A 23,871-nucleotide genomic window follows, 5' to 3' on the forward strand; every position below is an offset into this window, starting at 1 on the left:
CGATTCCTCAATAGAAAAAACAAAGAAACACACCTACAAGAACTAGATCAGAAACCCAGAACCAACTATGTTAAATGTTAGTGAAGATGCAGCGCTGCAATCAAGTGTATTTCTGAAATGATCATTTGATATTTTCTTAGTCCACCACAAAACTTTTAAGATATAGATAAAAGGAGCATGAACTAAACTATTAGTTTAATAGAATTTTATTTGTGTTGATAAAAATGAGAAATAATTTTAACAAAAAATGACTTTTTTTTATTTTTATCTTACAAAATCAATGATGGATATACAAGAAAAAACCCAAATGATTAAATTATTGTTTGGGTGTTCCAATCAATTACTCAAAAGATGTCCATCTGTACAAAAAAGGAACATACACAATATTCTAATTTCTTCATCAGTAGATATGGTAACTTGTTAAATTTAAACATTGTTTCCATTTGAGGCATTTTAAGATACTATGAAGAGCTGGTATTAACTTCAACCAACACCACTGTTCAATTGATCGTTTGGCTATATTTCATTTTTAGATTTCAAAAATTGAAACCAGAAGAATGTGATATATCATATTTTGAAAAGAAATAATTGAAACTCAACTTGAATTTCAAACAATCTACATATTGTTACAATTACCTTAAAAATAAATTCAGGTAAATATGTATATATCTTATAAAATTGAGAATCAGAAACTACTTTTATGAATAAGAATGTTGAAGATTTCGTACAGTACATCCTTAATTGTGCATGTTAATATCTCGTTGAAGACATATTGAGGGCACTTAACAAATTATCATCTGATATTATGAACATTACAGAATTTTATTATCTAAATCTATAAACTATATAATTAGATTTTCCAAAGCAATAAATTGTCTCATCACAATAATCAGTTCAACTGTTTGGCTGTCATGCTGCACCTGATACGACTGAAACATCATCTGTTTTAAGTTGAATCTGTAACAAAAACAATTTGGAAATTAATGTGATGGATGTTTTATGTTAAATCCTAAATTGGAGACAGGTATATATTTACAATCTCTATACATTCTGATAAAAATATACTTCACATGAATAAATCTGAATGAAAGAAAAATTTAAGACCAATGTCTGTTATAAAGCTTCAGTTTATTGTTTCCAGCAAAAATGTTTTATTAACTAATAGACATAGACATAGTTTTGAGAAATATTGTTATGACCAAATACTTACATGCAACTTGTCCCAATGTGCTTTCATGGTAAAGGAGTGTTACATATTGAGGCTGTATCTGTAACAAAAACAAAAAACATACATTAATTTCAGTTTTAAAAAGAGACTATTTCCAGTTGCAAACCACTTAAGAAATTAATGTGATGCCTTTTTAATGCCAATTCCGAAATTAGAGACGAGACAAAGTAGTTTTACTATCAATGAGCATTCTTATTAAATATAAAAAAGAAAATATACATCATTACAGTAAATAATTTAATGAAAGAAATGTAGGACCAATTTGTAATTAACTTTTAAACTGTTGTTCCTGGAAAAACTTTTTTTTTATTATTTCAGAACAATTGAAATGACAAAATACCTACATGTAACTCATTCTTATGTGTTATCTACAATGCAAGCATCTTTCATGGTAAAGGAGTGCCAACATATTCAGGCTGGATCTACAACAAAAACAAAAATTATAAATTTGTTGCCAAAATCAAGACAATTTGCTTTTGTAAATCAATTTAGAAATCAATGAGATGCATGTTTTAAGTCAAATCCTAAATTGGAAATATATATTTGCAGTTTCTGTATATTCTGATCAAAATATAAAAGAAGTTTTAGTCCAATTTGTTATAAAGTCTCAATCTGTTATTTCACTTACTTGAAAAATATTTTTAATACCTAACAAATAGAAACATAGATTAAAGTGGAATACTTACATGTGACTTATGCACTATCTACAATGAAACTATCTTCATTGGAGAGGAGTAACATATATAGGCTGCATCTGCAACAAAAAAAAGTTTTAAATTGGTATTTTTTAATAAAGAATATTTGCTGTTCATTCAATTCAGAAATTAGTGGCGCATATTTTATGTCAAATCCTAAATTTGAGACAAGCATATTTACAATTACTTTACATTCTTATTGAAATAAACCTTACTATAGTAAATATTGGAAAAAAGAAATGTCAGACCAATTTGTTATTAAATTTCAAGATGTTCCATGAAAAATCTGATTTACAATTACAATGACCAAATACATACATGTCAATAATCCTCAAGTGTTGTATACCATGAAAGCATCTTCATTGTCTAGGAGTTTAATATATTTTGGCTGTATCTGTAATAAATTAGTAATTAGTAATAGCTTTAAATAGAGAAAACTGATAGTTGCAATTTATTCAAATTTAATCTCATGATGCATTTTTCTTTAAAATCCTCATTTGGAGACAAGTATATAGACAATTATATACCTTTTTGTTAAACAATACTACAAAACAGTATACACTTGAATAAAAGAAATTTTAAACCAATTTGTAATAAATTGTTATTTTTGCTGTTGTTCTGGGGAAAACAGATATTTGTTATCCCACACATATAGACATAGTTTAAAGTACAGTTATACATACCAAATCCATACATGCTAAACATTCTGATGTGAGATCCATCTACCATGAAACAATATTCATTGTTCAGTAGCACAACATATGTAGGCTGTATCTATAACAAAAAAAATCTTAATGAATTAGCATCAGCTTTGGATAGACTATTGGCTCATAAAATCAATTATAAAATAAATGTGGCAGGTATTTCATGTCCAATCAGTAATTTTTTGGTTAAAATATATGGGGAATCCCTTTCGTTGGAGTGGAACATATTTTGAATCAATTACTGTGAATTCTAATTAAAATATGCCTCATTCAAGTCTAAATTTGAATAAAAGAAATTGATTTAAGACCAAATTTGTCATACAATTCTAAACTATTGTTACAGTAAAATATATTTTTATTGTCTCCCTTATATTAACATAGTTTCAAGTACAATTGTAATTAGCAAATACTAACATGCGACTCTTCCGGGTAGTTTTTCACCATAAAATCCCTCGTTGGAGTGGAACATATTTGGGTATCTGTAACAAAAGGAAAAAATAAATTAGTATCAGCTTCAAAATAGGGAATATATTTTGGCTATTGAAATTGATGTGATGTGTTTTGAATCAAATCTTAAATCAGCGACATTTGATTTACAATTACTGTGAATTCTAATTAGAATATGCCTCATTCGAGTCTAAATTTGAATAGAAGAAATTGATTTAAGACCAAGTTTGTCATACAATTCTTAGCTAATGTTACAGTAAAACAGATTTTTATTGTTTCCCTTATATTAACATAGTTTCAAGTACAATTGTAATCAGCAAATACTAACATGCAACTCTTCCCAGTAATTTTTCACCATGAAATCGTTCTCGTGTGAGCGGAACATATTTGGGTATCTGTAACAAAAGGAAATAATAAATTAGTATCAGCTTCAAAATGGGGAATATATTTGGCTATTGAAATTGATGTGATGTGTTTTGAATCAAATCTTAAATCAGCGACTTTTGATTTACAATTACTGTGAATTCTAATTAAAATATGCCTCATTCGAGTCTAAATTTGAATAAAAGAAATTGATTTAAGACCAAATTTGTCATACAATTCTAAGCTATTGTTACAGTAAAACATATTTTTATTGTCTCCCTTATATTAACATAGTTTCAAGTACAATTGTAATTAGAAAATACTAACATGCGACTCATCACGGAGTGTTATTCATCATGAAATCCCTCTCGTTGGAGTGGAACATATTTGGGTATCTGTAACAAAAGGAAATAATAAATTAGTATCAGCTTCAAAATGGGGAATATATTTTGGCTAAAGAAATTGATGCGACATGTTTTGAATCAGATCTTAAATCAGCGACATTTGATTTACAATTACTGTGAATTCTAATTAAAATATGCCTGATTCGAGTCCAAATTTGAATAAAAGAAATTGATTTAAGACCAAATTTGTCATACAATTCTAAGATTTTGTTACAGTAAAACATATTTTTATTGTCTCCCTTATATTTAAATAGTTTCAAGTACAATTGTAATTAGCAAATACTAACATGCGACTCATCCCGGAGTGTTATTCACCACGAAATCCCTCTCGTTGGAGTGGAACATATTTGGGTATCTGTAACAAAAGGAAATAATAAATTAGTATCAGCTTCAAAATGGGGAATATATTTTGGCTATTGAAATTGATGTGATTTGAATCAAATCTTAAATCAGCGACATTTGATTTACAATTACTGTGAATTCTAATTAAAATATGCCTCATTCGAGTCTAAATTTGAATAGAAGAAATTGATTTAAGACCAAATTTGTCATACAATTCTTAGCTAATGTTACAGTAAAACATATTTTTATTGTCTCCCTTATATTAACATAGTTTCAAGTACAATTGTAATCAGCAAATACTAACATGCAACTCTTCCCGGTAGTTTTTCACCATGAAATCCCTCTCGTTGGAGTGGAACATATTTGGGTATCTGTAACAAAAGGAAATAATAAATTAGTATCAGCTTCAAAATGGGAATATATTTTGGCTATTGAAATTGATGTGATGTGTTTTGAATCAAATCTTAAATCAGCGAAATTTGATTTACAATTACTGTGAATTCTAATTAAAATATGCCTCATTCCAGTCTAAATTTGAATAAAAGAAATTGATTTAAGACCAAATTTGTCATACAATTCTAGGCTATTGTTACAGTAAAACATATTTTTATTGTCTCCCTTATATTAACATAGTTTCAAGTACAATTGTAATTAGCAAATACTAACATGCGACTTATCCCGGAGTGTTATTCACCACGAAATCCCTCTCGTTGGAGTGGAACATATTTGGGTATCTGTAACAAAAGGAAATAATAAATTAGTATCAGCTTCAAAATGGGGAATATATTTTGGCTATTGAAATTGATGCAACATGTTTTGAATCAAATCTTAAATCAGCGACATTTGATTTACAATTACTGTGAATTCTAATTAAAATATGCCTCATTCAAGTCTAAATTTGAATAAAAGAAATTGATTTAAGACCAAATTTGTCATACAATTCCAAGCTATTGTTACAGTAAAACATATTTTTATTGTCTCCCTTATATTAACTTAGTTTCAAGTACAATTATAATTAGCAAATACTAACATGCGACTCATCCCGGAGTGTTATTCACCACGAAATCCCTCTCGTTGGAGTGGAACATATTTGGGTATCTGTAACAAAAGGAAATAATAAATTAGTATCAGCTTCAAAATGGGGAATATATTTTGGCTATTCAAATTGATGTGACATGTTTTGAATCAAATCTTAAATCAGCGAAATTTGATTTACAATTACTGTGAATTCTAATTAAAATATGCCTCATTCAAGTCTAAATTTGAATAAAAGAAATTGATTTAAGACCAAATTTGTCATACAATTCCAAGCTATTGTTACAGTAAAACATATTTTTATTGTCTCCCTTATATTAACATAGTTTCAAGTACAATTGTAATCAGCAAATACTAACATGCAACTCTTCCCAGTAATTTTTCACCATGAAATCGTTCTCGTGTGAGCAGAACATATTTGGGTATCTGTAACAAAAGGAAATAATAAATTAGTATCAGCTTCAAAATGGGGAATATATTTGGCTATTGAAATTGATGTGATGTGTTTTGAATCAAATCTTAAATCAGCGACTTTTGATTTACAATTACTGTGAATTCTAATTAAAATATGCCTCATTCGAGTCTAAATTTGAATAAAAGAAATTGATTTAAGACCAAATTTGTCATACAATTCTAAGCTATTGTTACAGTAAAACATATTTTTATTGTCTCCCTTATATTAACATAGTTTCAAGTACAATTGTAATTAGCAAATACTAACATGCCACTCATCACGGAGTGTTATTCATCATGAAATCCCTCTCGTTGGAGTGGAACATATTTGGGTATCTGTAACAAAAGGAAATAATAAATTAGTATCAGCTTCAAAATGGGGAATATATTTTGGCTAAAGAAATTGATGCGACATGTTTTGAATCAGATCTTAAATCAGCGACATTTGATTTACAATTACTGTGAATTCTAATTAAAATATGCCTCATTCGAGTCCAAATTTGAATAAAAGAAATTGATTTAAGACCAAATTTGTCATACAATTCTAAGATTTTGTTACAGTAAAACATATTTTTATTGTCTCCCTTATATTTAAATAGTTTCAAGTACAATTGTAATTAGCAAATACTAACATGCGACTCATCCCGGAGTGTTATTCACCACGAAATCCCTCTCGTTGGAGTGGAACATATTTGGGTATCTGTAACAAAAGGAAATAATAAATTAGTATCAGCTTCAAAATGGGGAATATATTTTGGCTATTGAAATTGATGTGATTTGAATCAAATCTTAAATCAGCGACATTTGATTTACAATTACTGTGAATTCTAATTAAAATATGCCTCATTCGAGTCTAAATTTGAATAGAAGAAATTGATTTAAGACCAAATTTGTCATACAATTCTTAGCTAATGTTACAGTAAAACATATTTTTATTGTCTCCCTTATATTAACATAGTTTCAAGTACAATTGTAATCAGCAAATACTAACATGCAACTCTTCCCGGTAGTTTTTCACCATGAAATCCCTCTCGTTGGAGTGGAACATATTTGGGTATCTGTAACAAAAGGAAATAATAAATTAGTATCAGCTTCAAAATGGGAATATATTTTGGCTATTGAAATTGATGTGATGTGTTTTGAATCAAATCTTAAATCAGCGAAATTTGATTTACAATTACTGTGAATTCTAATTAAAATATGCCTCATTCGAGTCTAAATTTGAATAAAAGAAATTAATTTAAGACCAAATTTGTCATACAATTCTAAGCTATTGTTACAGTAAAACATATTTTTATTGTCTCCCTTATATTAACATAGTTTCAAGTACAATTGTAATTAGCAAATACTAACATGCGACTTATCCCGGAGTGTTATTCACCACGAAATCCCTCTCGTTGGAGTGGAACATATTTGGGTATCTGTAACAAAAGGAAATAATAAATTAGTATCAGCTTCAAAATGGGGAATATATTTTGGCTATTGAAATTGATGCAACATGTTTTGAATCAAATCTTAAATCAGCGACATTTGATTTACAATTACTGTGAATTCTAATTAAAATATGCCTCATTCAAGTCTAAATTTGAATAAAAGAAATTGATTTAAGACCAAATTTGTCATACAATTCCAAGCTATTGTTACAGTAAAACATATTTTTATTGTCTCCCTTATATTAACTTAGTTTCAAGTACAATTATAATTAGCAAATACTAACATGCGACTCATCCCGGAGTGTTATTCACCACGAAATCCCTCTCGTTGGAGTGGAACATATTGGGGTATCTGTAACAAAAGGAAATAATAAATTAGTATCAGCTTCAAAATGGGGAATATATTTTGGCTATTCAAATTGATGTGACATGTTTTGAATCAAATCTTAAATCAGCAACATTTGATTTACAATTACTGTGAATTCTAATTAAAATATGCCTCATTCCAGTCTAAATTTGAATAGAAGAAATCGATTTAAGACCAAATTTGTCATACAATTCTAGGCTATTGTTACAGTAAAACATATTTTTATTGTCTCCCTTATGTTAACATAGTTTCAAGTACAATTGTAATCAGCAAATACTAACATGCAACTCTTGCCGGTAGTTTTTCACTATGAAATCCCTCTCGTTGGAGTGGAACATATTTGGGTATCTGTAACAAAAGGAAATAATAAAGAAGTATCAGCTTCAAAATGGAAATATATTTTGGCTATTGAAATTGATGTGACGTGTTTTGAATCAAATCTTAAATCAGCGACATTTGATTTACAATTACTGTAAATTCTAATTAAAATATGCCTCATTCGAGTCTAAATTTGAATAAAAGAAATTGATTTAAGACCAAATTTGTCATACAATTCTAAGCTATTGTTACAGTAAAACATATTTTTATTGCCTCTCTTATATTAACATAGTTTCAATTACAATTGTAATTAGCAAATACTAACATGCGACTCATCCCAGAGTGTTATTCACCACAAAATCCCTCTCGTTGGAGTAAAACATATTTGGGTATCTGTAACAAAAGGAAATAATAAATTAGTATCAGCTGCAAAATGGGGAATACATTTTGGCTATTGAAAATGATGTGACGTGTTTTGAATCAAATCTTAAATCAGCGACATTTGATTTACAATTACTGTGAATTCTAATTAAAATATGCCTCATTCGAGTCTAAATTTGAATAAAAGAAATTGATTTAAGACCAAATTTGTCATACAATTCTTAGCTATTGTTACAGTAAAACATATTTTTATTGTCTCCCTTATATTAACATAGTTTCAAGTACAATTGTAATCAGCAAATACTAACATGCAACTCTTGCCGGTAGTTTTTCACTATGAAATCCCTCTCGTTGGAGTAGAACATATTTGGGTATCTGTAACAAAAGGGAATAATAAATTAGTATCAGCTTCAAAATGGGAATATATTTTGGCTATTGAAATTGATGTGATGTGTTTTGAATCAAATCTTAAATCAGCGACATTTGATTTACAATTACTGTGAATTCTAATTAAAATATGCCTCATTCGAGTCTAAATTTGAATAAAAGAAATTGATTTAAGACCAAATTTGTCATACAATTCTAAGCTATTGTTACAGTAAAACATATTTTTATTGTCTCCCTTATATTAACATAGTTTCAAGTACAATTGTAATCAGCAAATACTAACATGCGACTCATCCCGGAGTGTTATTCACCACGAAATCCCTCTCGTTGGAGTGGAACATATTTGGGTATCTGTAACAAAAGGAAATAATAAAGTAGTATCAGCTTCAAAATGGGGAATATATTTTGGCTATTGAAATTGATGTGACGTGTTTTGAATTAAATCTTAAATCAGTGACATTTGATTTACAATTACTGTGAATTCTAATTAAAATATGCCTCATTCGAGTCTAAATTTGAGTAAAAGAAATTGATTTAAGACCAAATTTGTCATACAATTCTTAGCTAATGTTACAGTAAAACAGATTTTTATTGTCTCCCTCATATTAACATAGTTTCAAGTACAATTGTAATCAGCAAATACTAACATGCAACTCTTGCCGGTAGTTTTTCACTATGAAATCCCTCTCGTTGGAGTGGAACATATTTGGGTATCTGTAACAAAAGGAAATAATAAATTAGTATCAGCTTCAAAATGTGAATATATTTTGGCTATTGAAATTGATGTGATGTGTTTTGAATCAAATCTTAAATCAGCGAAATTTGATTTACAATTACTGTGAATTCTAATTAAAATATGCCTCATTCGAGTCTAAATATGAATAAAAGAAATTGATTTAAGACCAAATTTGTCATACAATTCTAAGCTATTGTTACAGTAAAACATATTTTTATTGTCTCCCTTATATTAACATAGTTTCAAGTACAATTGTAATTAGCAAATACTAACATGCGACTCATCCCGGAGTGTTATTCACCACGAAATCCCTCTCGTTGGAGTGGAACATATTTGGGTATCTGTAACAAAAGGAAATAATAAATTAGTATCAGCTTCAAAATGGGGAATATATTTTGGCTATTGAAATTGATGCGACATGTTTTGAATCAAATCTTAAATCAGTGACATTTGATTTACAATTACTGTGAATTCTAATTAAAATATGCCTCATTCGAGTCTAAATTTGAATAAAAGAAATTGATTTAAGACCAAATTTGTCATACAATTCTAAGCTATTGTTACAGTAAAACATATGTTTATTGTCTCCCTTATATTAACTTAGTTTCAAGTACAATTATAATTAGCAAATACTAACATGCCACTCATCCCGGAGTGTTATTCACCACGAAATCCCTCTCGTTGGAGTGGAACATATTTGGGTATCTGTAACAAAAGGAAATAATAAATTAGTATCAGCTTCAAAATGGGGAATATATTTTGGCTATTGAAATTGATGTGAAGTGTTTTGAATCAAATCTTAAATCAGCGACATTTGATTTACAATTACTGTGATTTCTAATTAAAATATGCCTCATTCCAGTCTAAATTTGAATAGAAGAAATTGATTTAAGACCAACTTTGTAATACAATTCTAAGCTATTGTTACAGTTAAACATTTTTCATTGTCTCCCTTATATTAACATAGTTTCAAGTACAATTGTAATTAGCAAATACTAACATGCGACTCATCCCAGCGTGTTATTCACCACGAAGTCCCTCTCGTTGGAGTGGAACATATTTGGGTATCTGTAACAAAAGGAAATAATAAATTAGTATCAGCTTCAAAATGGGGAATATGTTTTGGCTATCGAAATTGATGTGACATGTTTTGAATCAAATCTTAAATCAGCGACATTTGATTTACAATTACTGTGAATTCTAATTAAAATATGCCTCATTCCAGTCTAAATTTGAATAGAAGAAATTGATTTAAGACCAAATTTGTCATACAATTCTAAGCTATTGTTACAGTAAAACATATTTTTATTGTCTCCCTTATATTAACATAGTTTCAAGTACAATTGTAATTAGCAAATACTAACATGCAACTCATCCCGGAGTGTTATTCACCACGAAATCCCTCTCGTTGGAGTGGAACATATTTGGGTATCTGTAACAAAAGGAAATAATAAATTAGTATCAGCTTCAAAATGGGGAATATATTTTGGCTTTTGAAATTGATGTGACGTGTTTTGAATCAAATCTTAAATCAGCGACATTTGATTTACAATTACTGTGAATTCTAATTAAAATATGCCTCATTCCAGTCTAAATTTGAATAGAAGAAATTGATTTAAGACCAAATTTGTCATACAATTCTAAGCTATTGTTACAGTAAAACATATTTTTATTGTCTCCCTTATATTAACATAGTTTCAAGTACAATTGTAATTAGCAAATACTAACATGCAACTCTTGCCGGTAGTTTTTCACTATGAAATCCCTCTCGTTGGAGTGGAACATATTTGGGTGTCTGTAACAAAAGGAAATAATAAATTAGTATCAGCTTCAAAATGGGAATATATTTTGGCTATTGAAATTGATGTGATGTGTTTTGAATCAAATCTTAAATCAGCGACATTTGATTTACAATTACTGTGAATTCTAATTAAAATATGCCTCATTCGAGTCTAAATTTGAATAAAAGAAATTGATTTAAGACCAAATTTATCATACAATTCTAAGCTATTGTTACAGTAAAACATATTTTTATTGTCTCCCTTATATTAACATAGTTTCTTATCCCTCTTGTGTTTAGTTCTTGTCTAAGTCTAACTAGTGTCCAATTTTCAGGCATTTCCGGATCTTAATGCACGTTTGTCCTTGTACCCGATCTACGAATTGGTCCCATGATAACGTAGGGTTTAGAATAATCAGAAAATAATCCACGCAACTAGAATCATCTTTACGAGAAAAAATGAAAGTTACAAATTCTGGAGAAAACGGTGTTCTATTTCAACAAGATAATGCAGCATGAACCAAAGTACCTTTGTTGCTGATTCTGAATGTTTTAAAACGTAAATCTGTGTTACTGGAAACAAAAACACTTCTTCTTAGTGAACGAGTGTCAGTTGAGAATAAACATACGAATACTGTATATATATAAATCCGAATAGCAAATATAATAGAAGTAAAATCAAATTAAATCTCTGAGATACAAAAATGGCTGCTGTAACTGCAACAAGCTTTATAAAATGACCACCTATCCCTTCCCTATCTGTAATGTGATTGGTCAAATCCTTATCTTATCTCTGTAGACAAAAATAACTTATCAAAGTTTCTGCTAATATTAAACACATGATAAGAAAGGGTAACAGATGATGAGGACATGAACGAAAATGTATAAACTCCAATTTAATGCATTAAATTCCCATAGTTTCAATTTGACAATGAGGGTCCGTTGAAGACAAAACTTTACGACAAAAGAGATGATTTCAGCTTTCCAATTGTGAACTTTCCATTTCTAAGTAGCAACATTCCAGCAGCACCTGCATACGGGGTATATATCTCCCAAGTGATACGATATTCCCGTGCTTGCATTTCCTATCATGTTTTTCTTGATAGAGGGTTACTGCTCACAAGGAAGCTATTAAACCAAGAGTTCCAAATGGTGAAGCTGAAATCATCCCTTCGTAAATTTTACGGACGCCATCACGAGTTGGTTGACCGTTATGGAATAACCGTTTCACAAATGATATCGGATATGTTCCTTACGTCGTAACTACAATCCCCTTCCCTTTCATGAATTTGACCTACCGAATTAGACTATTTATCGGATTTGTAATCACATAAGCAACACGACGGGTGCAGCATGTGGAGCAGGATCTGCTTACCCTTCCGGAGCACCTGAGATCACCCCTAGTTTTTGGTGGGGTTCGTGTTTATTCTTTAGTTTTCTATGTTGTGTCATGTGTACTATTGTTTTTCTGTTTGTCTTTTTCATTTTTAGCCATGGCGTTGTCAGTTTGTTTTAGATTTACGAGTTTGACTGTCCCTTTGGTGTCTTTCGTCCGCCTTTCAAGTACAATTGTAATTAGCAAATACTAACATGCGACTCATCCCGGAGTGTTATTCACCACGAAATCCCTCTCGTTGGAGTGGAACATATTTGGGTATCTGTAACAAAAGGAAATAATAAATTAGTATCAGCTTCAAAATGGAGAATATATTTTGGCTATTGAAATTGATGTGATGTGTTTTGAATCAAATCTTAAATCAGCGACATTTGATTTACAATTACTGTGAATTCTAATTAAAATATGCCTCATTCGAGTCTAAATTTGAATAAAAGAAATTGATTTAAGACCAAATTTATCATACAATTCTAAGCTATTGTTACAGTAAAACATATTTTTATTGTCTCCCTTATATTAACATAGTTTCAAGTACAATTGTAATTAGCAAATACTAACATGCGACTCATCCCGGTAGTTATTCACCACGAAATCCCTCTCGTTGGAGTGGAACATATTTGGGTATCTGTAACAAAAGGAAATAATAAATTAGTATCAGCTTCAAAATGGGGAATATATTTTGGCTTTTGAAATTGATGTGATGTGTTTTGAATCAAATCTTAAATCAGCGACATTTGATTTACAATTACTGTGAATTCTAATTAAAATATGCCTCATTCAAGTCTAAATTTGAATAAAAGAAATTGATTTAAGACCAAATTTGTCATACAATTCTAAGCTATTGTTACAGTAAAACATATTTTTATTGTCTCCCTTATATTAACATAGTTTCAAGTACAATTGTAATTAGCAAATACTAACATGCGACTCTTCCCGGTAGTTTTTCACCATGAAATCCCTCTCGTTGGAGTAGAACATATTTGGGTATCTGTAACAAAAGGAAATATTAAATTAGTATCAGCTTCAAAATGGGGAATATATTTTGGCTTTTGAAATTGATGTGACGTGTTTTGAATCAAATCTTAAATCAGCGACATTTGATTTACAATTACTGTGAATTGTAATTAAAATATGCCTCATTAGAGTCTAAATTTGAATAAAAGAAATTGATTTAAGACCAAATTTGTCATACAATTCTAAGCTATTGTTACAGTAAAACATATTTTTATTGTCTCCCTTATATTAACATAGTTTCAAGTACAATTGTAATTAGCAAATACTAACATGCGACTCTTCCGGGTAGTTTTTCACCATGAAATCCCTCTCATTGGAGTGGAACATATTTGGGTATCTGTAACAAAAGGAAATAATAAATTAGTATCAGCTTCAAAATGGAGAATATATTTTGGCTATTGTAATGGATGTGATGTGTTTTGAATCAAATCTTAAATCAGCGACATTTGATTTACAATTACTGTGAATTCTAATTAAAATATGCCTCATTCGAGTCTAAATTTGAATAAAAGAAATTGATTTAAGACCAAATTTATCATACAATTCTAAGCTATTGTTACAGTAAAACATATTTTTATTGTCTCCCTTATATTAACATAGTTTCAAGTACAATTGTAATTAGCAAATACTAACATGCGACTCATCCCGGAGTGTTATTCACCACGAAATCCCTCTCGTTGGAGTGGAACATATTTGGGTATCTGTAACAAAAGGAAATAATAAATTAGTATCAGCTTCAAAATGGGGAATATATTTTGGCTTTTGAAATTGATGTGATGTGTTTTGAATCAAATCTTAAATCAGCGACATTTGATTTACAATTACTGTGAATTCTAATTAAAATATGCCTCATTCGAGTCTAAATTTGAATAAAAGAAATTGATTTAAGACCAAATTTGTCATACAATTCTAAGCTATTGTTACAGTAAAACATATTTTTATTGTCTCCCTTATATTAACATAGTTTCAAGTACAATTGTAATTAGCAAATACTAACATGCGACTCTTCCCGGTAGTTTTTCACCATGAAATCCCTCTCGTTGGAGTGGAACATATTTGGGTATCTGTAACAAAAGGAAATAATAAATTAGTATCAGCTTCAAAATGGGGAATATATTTTGGCTTTTGAAATTATTGTGATGTGTTTTGAATCAAATCTTAAATCAGCGACATTTGATTTACAATTACTGTGAATTCTAATTAAAATATGCCTCATTCGAGTCTAAATTTGAATAAAAGAAATTGATTTAAGACCAAATTTATCATACAATTCTAAGCTATTGTTACAGTAAAACATATTTTTATTGTCTCCCTTATATTAACATAGTTTCAAGTACAATTGTAATTAGCAAATACTAACATGCGACTCTTCCCGGTAGTTATTCACCACGAAATCCCTCTCGTTGGAGTGGAACATATTTGGGTATCTGTAACAAAAGGAAATAATAAATTAGTATCAGCTTCAAAATGGGGAATATATTTTGGCTTTTGAAATTGATGTGATGTGTTTTGAATCAAATCTTAAATCAGCAACATTTGATTTACAATTACTGTGAATTCTAATTAAAATATGCCTCATTCGAGTCTAAATTTGAATAAAAGAAATTGATTTAAGACCAAATTTATCATACAATTCTAAGCTATTGTTACAGTAAAACATATTTTTATTGTCTCCCTTATATTAACATAGTTTCAAGTACAATTGTAATTAGCAAATACTAACATGCGACTCATCCCGGTAGTTATTCACCACGAAATCCCTCTCGTTGGAGTGGAACATATTTGGGTATCTGTAACAAAAGGAAATAATAAATTAGTATCAGCTTCAAAATGGAGAATATATTTTGGCTATTGAAATTGATGTGATGTGTTTTGAATCAAATCTTAAATCAGCGACATTTGATTTACAATTACTGTGAATTCTAATTAAAATATGCCTCATTCGAGTCTAAATTTGAATAAAAGAAATTGATTTAAGACCAAATTTATCATACAATTCTAAGCTATTGTTACAGTAAAACATACTTTTATTGTCTCCCTTATATTAACATAGTTTCAAGTACAATTGTAATTAGCACATACTAACATGCGACTCATCGCGGTAGTTATTCACCACGAAATCCCTCTCGTTGGATTGGAAGATATTTGGGTATCTGTAACAAAAGGAAATAATAAATTAGTATCAGCTTCAAAATGGGGAATATATTTTGGCTTTTGAAATTGATGTGATGTGTTTTGAATCAAATCTTAAATCAGCGACATTTGATTTACAATTACTGTGAATTCTAATTAAAATATGCCTCATTCAAGTCTAAATTTGAATAAAAGAAATTGATTTAAGACCAAATTTATCATACAATTCTAAGCTATTGTTACAGTAAAACATATTTTTATTGTCTCCCTTATATTAACATAGTTTCAAGTACAATTGTAATTAGCAAATACTAACATGCGACTCTTCCCGGTAGTTATTCACCACGAAATCCCTCTCGTTGGAGTGGAACATATTTGGGTATCTGTAACAAAAGGAAATAATAAATTAGTATCAGCTTCAAAATGGGGAATATATTTTGGCTTTTGAAATTGATGTGATGTGTTTTGAATCAAATCTTAAATCAGCGACATTTGATTTACAATTACTGTGAATTCTAATTAAAATATGCCTCATTCGAGTCTAAATTTGAATAAAAGAAATTGATTTAAGACCAAATTTATCATACAATTCTAAGCTATTGTTACAGTAAAACATATTTTTATTGTCTCCCTTATATTAACATAGTTTCAAGTACAATTGTAATTAGCAAATACTAACATGCGACTCTTCCGGGTAGTTTTTCACCATGAAATCCCTCTCATTGGAGTGGAACATATTTGGGTATCTGTAACAAAAGGAAATAATAAATTACTATCAGCTTCAAAATGGAGAATATATTTTGGCTATTGTAATTGATGTGATGTGTTTTGAATCAAATCTTAAATCAGCGACATTTGATTTACAATTACTGTGAATTCTAATTAAAATATGCCTCATTCGAGTCTAAATTTGAATAAAAGAAATTGATTTAAGACCAAATTTATCATACAATTCTAAGCTATTGTTACAGTAAAACATATTTTTATTGTCTCCCTTATATTAACATAGTTTCAAGTACAATTGTAATTAGCAAATACTAACATGCGACATATCCCGGAGTGTTATTCACCACGAAATCCCTCTCGTTGGAGTGGAACATATTTGGGTATCTGTAACAAAAGGAAATAATAAATTAGTATCAGCTTCAAAATGGGGAATATATTTTGGCTTTTGAAATTGATGTGATGTGTTTTGAATCAAATCTTAAATCAGCGATATTTGATTTACAATTACTGTGAATTCTAATTAAAATATGCCTCATTCTAGTCTAAATTTGAATTAAAGAAATTGATTTAAGACCAAATTTGTCATACAATTCTAAGCTATTGTTACAGTAAAACATATTTTTATTGTCTCCCTTATATTAACATAGTTTCAAGTTCAATTGTAATTAGCAAATACTAACATGCGACTCTTCCCGGTAGTTTTTCACCATGAAATCCCTCTTGTTGGAGTGGAACATATTTGGGTATCTGTAACAAAAGGAAATAATAAATTAGTATCAGCTTCAAAATGGGGAATATATTTTGGCTTTTGAAATTATTGTGATGTGTTTTGAATCAAATCTTAAATCAGTGACATTTGATTTACAATTACTGTGAATTCTAATTAAAATATGCCTCATTCGAGTCTAAATTTGAATAAAAGAAATTGATTTAAGACCAAATTTGTCATACAATTCTAAGCTATTGTTACAGTAAAACATATTTTTATTGTCTCCCTTATATTAACATAGTTTCAAGTACAATTGTAATTAGCAAATACTAACATGCGACTCTTCCCAGTAGTTATTCACCACGAAATCCCTCTCGTTGGAGTGGAACATATTTGGGTATCTGTAACAAAAGGAAATAATAAATTAGTATCAGCTTCAAAATGGGGAATATATTTTGGCTTTTGAAATTGATGTGATGTGTTTTGAATCAAATCTTAAATCAGCGACATTTGATTTACAATTACTGTGAATTCTAATTAAAATATGCCTCATTCGAGTCTAAATTTGAATAAAAGAAATTGATTTAAGACCAAATTTATCATACAATTCTAAGCTATTGTTACAGTAAAACATATTTTTATTGTCTCCCTTATATTAACATAGTTTCAAGTACAATTGTAATTAGCAAATACTAACATGCGACTCTTCCGGGTAGTTTTTCACCATGAAATCCCTCTCATTGGAGTGGAACATATTTGGGTATCTGTAACAAAAGGAAATAATAAATTACTATCAGCTTCAAAATGGAGAATATATTTTGGCTATTGTAATTGATGTGATGTGTTTTGAATCAAATCTTAAATCAGCGACATTTGATTTACAATTACTGTGAATTCTAATTAAAATATGCCTCATTCGAGTCTAAATTTGAATAAAAGAAATTGATTTAAGACCAAATTTATCATACAATTCTAAGCTATTGTTACAGTAAAACATATTTTTATTGTCTCCCTTATATTAACATAGTTTCAAGTACAATTGTAATTAGCAAATACTAACATGCGACATATCCCGGAGTGTTATTCACCACGAAATCCCTCTCGTTGGAGTGGAACATATTTGGGTATCTGTAACAAAAGGAAATAATAAATTAGTATCAGCTTCAAAATGGGGAATATATTTTGGCTTTTGAAATTGATGTGATGTGTTTTGAATCAAATCTTAAATCAGCGATATTTGATTTACAATTACTGTGAATTCTAATTAAAATATGCCTCATTCTAGTCTAAATTTGAATAAAAGAAATTGATTTAAGACCAAATTTGTCATACAATTCTAAGCTATTGTTACAGTAAAACATATTTTTATTGTCTCCCTTATATTAACATAGTTTCAAGTTCAATTGTAATTAGCAAATACTAACATGCGACTCTTCCCGGTAGTTTTTCACCATGAAATCCCTCTCGTTGGAGTGGAACATATTTGGGTATCTGTAACAAAAGGAAATAATAAATTAGTATCAGCTTCAAAATGGGGAATATATTTTGGCTTTTGAAATTATTGTGATGTGTTTTGAATCAAATCTTAAATCAGCGACATTTGATTTACAATTACTGTGAATTCTAATTAAAATATGCCTCATTCGAGTCTAAATTTGAATAAAAGAAATTGATTTAAGACCAAATTTGTCATACAATTCTAAGCTATTGTTACAGTAAAACATATTTTTATTGTCTCCCTTATATTAACATAGTTTCAAGTACAATTGTAATTAGCAAATACTAACATGCGACTCTTCCGGGTAGTTTTTCACCATGAAATCCCTCTCATTGGAGTGGAACATATTTGGGTATCTGTAACAAAAGGAAATAATAAATTAGTATCAGCTTCAAAATGGAGAATATATTTTGGCTATTGAAATTGATGTGATGTGTTTTGAATCAAATCTTAAATCAGCGACATTTGATTTACAATTACTATGAATTCTAATTAAAATATGCCTCATTCGAGTCTAAATTTGAATAAAAGAAATTGATTTAAGACCAAATTTATCATACAATTCCAAGCTATTGTTACAGTAAAACATATTTTTATTGTCTCCCTTATATTAACATAGTTTCAAGTACAATTGTAATTAGCAAATACTAACATGCGACTCATCCCAGTAGTTATTCACCACAAATCCCTCTCGTTGGAGTGGAACATATTTGGGTATCTGTAACAAAAGGAAATAATAAATTAGTATCAGCTTCAAAATGGGGAATATATTTTGGCTTTTGAAATTGATGTGATGTGTTTTGAATCAAATCTTAAATCAGCGACATTTGATTTACAATTACTGTGAATTCTAATTAAAATATGCCTCATTCGAGTCTAAATTTGAATAAAAGAAATTGATTTAAGACCAAATTTGTCATACAATTCTAAGCTATTGTTACAGTAAAACATATTTTTATTGTCTCCCTTATATTAACATAGTTTCAAGTACAATTGTAATTAGCAAATACTAACATGCGACTCATCCCGGAGTGTTATTCACCACGAAATCCCTCTCGTTGGAGTGGAACATATTTGGGTATCTGTAACAAAAGGAAATAATAAATTCCTCTCGTTGGAGTGGAACATATTTGGGTATCTGTAACAAAAGGAAATAATAAATTAGTATCAGCTTCAAAATGGGGAATATATTTTGGCTTTTGAAATTGATGTGATGTGTTTTGAATCAAATCTTAAATCAGCGACATTTGATTTACAATTACTGTGAATTCTAATTAAAATATGCCTCATTCGAGTCTAAATTTGAATAAAAGAAATTGATTTAAGACCAAATTTGTCATACAATTCTAAGCTATTGTTACAGTAAAACATATTTTTATTGTCTCCCTTATATTAACATAGTTTCAAGTACAATTGTAATTAGCAAATACTAACATGCGACTCTTCCCAGTAGTTATTCACCACGAAATCCCTCTCGTTGGAGTGGAACATATTTGGGTATCTGTAACAAAAGGAAATAATAAATTAGTATCAGCTTCAAAATGGGGAATATATTTTGGCTTTTGAAATTATTGTGATGTGTTTTGAATCAAATCTTAAATCAGCGACATTTGATTTACAATTACTGTGAATTCTAATTAAAATATGCCTCATTCGAGTCTAAATTTGAATAAAAGAAATTGATTTAAGACCAAATTTGTCATACAATTCTAAGCTATTGTTACAGTAAAACATATTTTTATTGTCTCCCTTATATTAACATAGTTTCAAGTACAATTGTAATTAGCAAATACTAACATGCGACTCTTCCGGGTAGTTTTTCACCATGAAATCCCTCTCATTGGAGTGGAACATATTTGGGTATCTGTAACAAAAGGAAATAATAAATTAGTATCAGCTTCAAAATGGAGAATATATTTTGGCTATTGAAATTGATGTGATGTGTTTTGAATCAAATCTTAAATCAGCGACATTTGATTTACAATTACTATGAATTCTAATTAAAATATGCCTCATTCGAGTCTAAATTTGAATAAAAGAAATTGATTTAAGACCAAATTTATCATACAATTCCAAGCTATTGTTACAGTAAAACATATTTTTATTGTCTCCCTTATATTAACATAGTTTCAAGTACAATTGTAATTAGCAAATACTAACATGCGACTCATCCCAGTAGTTATTCACCACAAATCCCTCTCGTTGGAGTGGAACATATTTGGGTATCTGTAACAAAAGGAAATAATAAATTAGTATCAGCTTCAAAATGGGGAATATATTTTGGCTTTTGAAATTGATGTGATGTGTTTTGAATCAAATCTTAAATCAGCGACATTTGATTTACAATTACTGTGAATTCTAATTAAAATATGCCTCATTCGAGTCTAAATTTGAATAAAAGAAATTGATTTAAGACCAAATTTGTCATACAATTCTAAGCTATTGTTACAGTAAAACATATTTTTATTGTCTCCCTTATATATACATAGTTTCAAGTACAATTGTAATTAGCAAATACTAACATGCGACTCATCCCGGTAGTTTTTCACCATGAAATCCCTCTCGTTGGAGTGGAACATATTTGGGTATCTGTAACAAAAGGAAATAATAAATTAGTAACAGCTTCAAAATGGGGAATATATTTTGGCTTTTGAAATTATTGTGATGTGTTTTGAATCAAATCTTAAATCAGCGACATTTGATTTACAATTACTGTGAATTTTAATTAAAATATGCCTCATTCGAGTCTAAATTTGAATAAAAGAAATTGATTTAAGACCAAATTTGTCATACAATTCTAAGCTATTGTTACAGTAAAACATATTTTTATTGTCTCCCTTATATTAACATAGTTTCAAGTACAATTGTAATTAGCAAATACTAACATGCGACTCATCCCGGAGTGTTATTCACCACGAAATCCCTCTCGTTGGAGTGGAACATATTTGGGTATCTGTAACAAAAGGAAATAATAAATTCCTCTCGTTGGAGTGGAACATATTTGGGTATCTGTAACAAAAGGAAATAATAAATTAGTATCAGCTTCAAAATGGGGAATATATTTTGGCTTTTGAAATTGATGTGATGTGTTTTGAATCAAATCTTAAATCAGCGACATTTGATTTACAATTACTGTGAATTCTAATTAAAATATGCCTCATTCGAGTCTAAATTTGAATAAAAGAAATTGATTTAAGACCAAATTTGTCATACAATTCTAAGCTATTGTTACAGTAAAACATATTTTTATTGTCTCCCTTATATTAACATAGTTTCAAGTACAATTGTAATTAGCAAATACTAACATGCGACTCTTCCCAGTAGTTATTCACCACGAAATCCCTCTCGTTGGAGTGGAACATATTTGGGTATCTGTAACAAAAGGAAATAATAAATTAGTATCAGCTTCAAAATGGGGAATATATTTTGGCTTTTGAAATTATTGTGATGTGTTTTGAATCAAATCTTAAATCAGCGACATTTGATTTACAATTACTGTGAATTCTAATTAAAATATGCCTCATTCGAGTCTAAATTTGAATAAAAGAAATTGATTTAAGACCAAATTTGTCATACAATTCTAAGCTATTGTTACAGTAAAACATATTTTTATTGTCTCCCTTATATTAACATAGTTTCAAGTACAATTGTAATTAGCAAATACTAACATGCGACTCTTCCGGGTAGTTTTTCACCATGAAATCCCTCTCATTGGAGTGGAACATATTTGGGTATCTGTAACAAAAGGAAATAATAAATTAGTATCAGCTTCAAAATGGAGAATATATTTTGGCTATTGAAATTGATGTGATGTGTTTTGAATCAAATCTTAAATCAGCGACATTTGATTTACAATTACTATGAATTCTAATTAAAATATGCCTCATTCGAGTCTAAATTTGAATAAAAGAAATTGATTTAAGACCAAATTTATCATACAATTCCAAGCTATTGTTACAGTAAAACATATTTTTATTGTCTCCCTTATATTAACATAGTTTCAAGTACAATTGTAATTAGCAAATACTAACATGCGACTCATCCCGGAGTGTTATTCACCACAAATCCCTCTCGTTGGAGTGGAACATATTTGGGTATCTGTAACAAAAGGAAATAATAAATTAGTATCAGCTTCAAAATGGGGAATATATTTTGGCTTTTGAAATTGATGTGATGTGTTTTGAATCAAATCTTAAATCAGCGACATTTGATTTACAATTACTGTGAATTCTAATTAAAATATGCCTCATTCGAGTCTAAATTTGAATAAAAGAAATTGATTTAAGACCAAATTTGTCATACAATTCTAAGCTATTGTTACAGTAAAACATATTTTTATTGTCTCCCTTATATTAACATAGTTTCAAGTACAATTGTAATTAGCAAATACTAACATGCGACTCATCCCGGTAGTTTTTCACCATGAAATCCCTCTCGTTGGAGTGGAACATATTTGGGTATCTGTAACAAAAGGAAATAATAAATTAGTATCAGCTTCAAAATGGGGAATATATTTTGGCTTTTGAAATTATTGTGATGTGTTTTGAATCAAATCTTAAATCAGCGACATTTGATTTACAATTACTGTGAATTTTAATTAAAATATGCCTCATTCGAGTCTAAATTTGAATAAAAGAAATTGATTTAAGACCAAATTTGTCATACAATTCTAAGCTATTGTTACAGTAAAACATATTTTTATTGTCTCCCTTATATTAACATAGTTTCAAGTACAATTGTAATTAGCAAATACTAACATGCGACTCATCCCGGAGTGTTATTCACCACGAAATCCCTCTCGTTGGAGTGGAACATATTTGGGTATCTGTAACAAAAGGAAATAATAAATTAGTATCAGCTTCAAAATGGGGAATATATTTTGGCTTTTGAAATTGATGTGATGTGTTTTGAATCAAATCTTAAATCAGCGACATTTGATTTACAATTACTGTGAATTCTAATTAAAATATGCCTCATTCCAGTCTAAATTTGAATAAAAGAAATTGATTTAAGACCAAATTTATCATACAATTCTAAGCTATTGTTACAGTAAAACATATTTTTATTGTCTCCCTTATATTAACATAGTTTCAAGTACAATTGTAATTAGCAAATACTAACATGCGACTCATCCCGGTAGTTTTTCACCATGAAATCCCTCTCGTTGGAGTGGAACATATTAGGGTATCTGTAACAAAAGGAAATAATAAATTAGTATCAGCTTCAAAATGGGGAATATATTTTGGCTTTTGAAATTATTGTGATGTGTTTTGAATCAAATCTTAAATCAGCGACATTTGATTTACAATTACTGTGAATTTT

General features: G+C 29.3%; 3 long non-coding RNA genes across 11 annotated transcripts in view; all 3 read right to left on the reverse strand.

Moving 5' to 3' along the window:
* Positions 1 to 776: 776 nt before the first annotated feature.
* The window catches only part of LOC134686859 (uncharacterized), a 63,278-nt gene continuing 40,183 nt past the window's right edge, over positions 777 to 23,871 (reverse strand). For 7 of the 9 annotated variants that reach the window (XR_010101671.1, XR_010101669.1, XR_010101668.1 and 4 more), the window contains 9 exons: positions 18,476 to 18,542; positions 17,023 to 17,089; positions 14,481 to 14,547; positions 2,607 to 2,697; positions 2,242 to 2,317; positions 1,915 to 1,982; positions 1,573 to 1,650; positions 1,211 to 1,268; positions 777 to 957 (listed from right to left, as the gene is read on the reverse strand). This is a non-coding gene — a long non-coding RNA (uncharacterized LOC134686859). Of the gene's footprint in view, positions 958 to 1,210; positions 1,269 to 1,572; positions 1,651 to 1,914; positions 1,983 to 2,241; positions 2,318 to 2,606; positions 2,698 to 14,480; positions 14,548 to 17,022; positions 17,090 to 17,385; positions 17,453 to 18,475; positions 18,543 to 23,871 lie in introns of all 9 variants that reach the window. The other 2 variants (XR_010101674.1, XR_010101672.1) reach the window with 2 other exon arrangements.
* On the reverse strand, positions 3,761 to 13,445 carry LOC134686860 (uncharacterized). The gene is made up of 4 exons (XR_010101676.1): positions 13,391 to 13,445; positions 6,663 to 6,729; positions 4,488 to 4,554; positions 3,761 to 3,832 (listed from the first exon to the last, which is right to left on the reverse strand). It is a non-coding gene; the product is annotated as an uncharacterized LOC134686860 (long non-coding RNA).
* LOC134686861 (uncharacterized) lies at positions 8,841 to 9,637 on the reverse strand. The gene is made up of 3 exons (XR_010101677.1): positions 9,567 to 9,637; positions 9,205 to 9,271; positions 8,841 to 8,908 (listed from the first exon to the last, which is right to left on the reverse strand). It is a non-coding gene; the product is annotated as an uncharacterized LOC134686861 (long non-coding RNA).

This window comes from Mytilus trossulus, chromosome 10, assembly GCF_036588685.1.
Source record: "Mytilus trossulus isolate FHL-02 chromosome 10, PNRI_Mtr1.1.1.hap1, whole genome shotgun sequence".
Lineage (NCBI taxonomy): Eukaryota > Metazoa > Mollusca > Bivalvia > Mytilida > Mytilidae > Mytilus > Mytilus trossulus.